A 676-nucleotide genomic window follows, 5' to 3' on the forward strand; every position below is an offset into this window, starting at 1 on the left:
GGAAGTGTCCTTAGGTTTTTCCTGTTTTGGGCAGGTGTGCTAAGTTCCAGTAGAGAGATTATCATTTGGTGAATGCAGTAGCATTGTGAATTTAAAAAAGCAATTTCTCTCACATACGGTAGGATAAAATTTAAATGCTGGGACTCCCATATAGAGTAATTCAGGAAGGACTTATTGCCCACACAACAGGCAGGTTTGGTCACTTGGTGGGTGTCAACCCAATGACCACAACCAAGGAAGATTTAGCAAGGGGATTTTATTATTTATAAGGAGTAAGGAGAACACCAGGGATAGTCCCCAAAGCAGTGTCTCCCTGAGCAGGGGGCTGGGTCAGGTTTTATAAGCATAGGGTAATAAGGCATGATCTGATTGGATCTTGTAATGAGGAGATGTCGGAAGGCATGATCTAACTGGATCCTGCCATGGGGTGATGTCAAAGCTCACTCCAGTTGGATTCTGGATCCTGCCATGCAATGTCCACTTCTTTAATTCAGTTCCCACTCCTGAGTCTGAGCAATTAGTTCCCTCTGTGTTTGAACACTTGGTCCATCTGGGCATGCTCAGGTTACATGACCTGAGGGTCCATGACAACTGGAAAACAATGTACTACTTTGTTACATAAAAGTTGGGTCAGATTGGTCTGGTATGGCTACAGACTCACTTATATTTGCCAGTT

This window comes from Macaca thibetana, chromosome 4 (assembly GCF_024542745.1).
Source record: "Macaca thibetana thibetana isolate TM-01 chromosome 4, ASM2454274v1, whole genome shotgun sequence".
In the NCBI taxonomy this organism is placed as follows: domain Eukaryota; kingdom Metazoa; phylum Chordata; class Mammalia; order Primates; family Cercopithecidae; genus Macaca; species Macaca thibetana.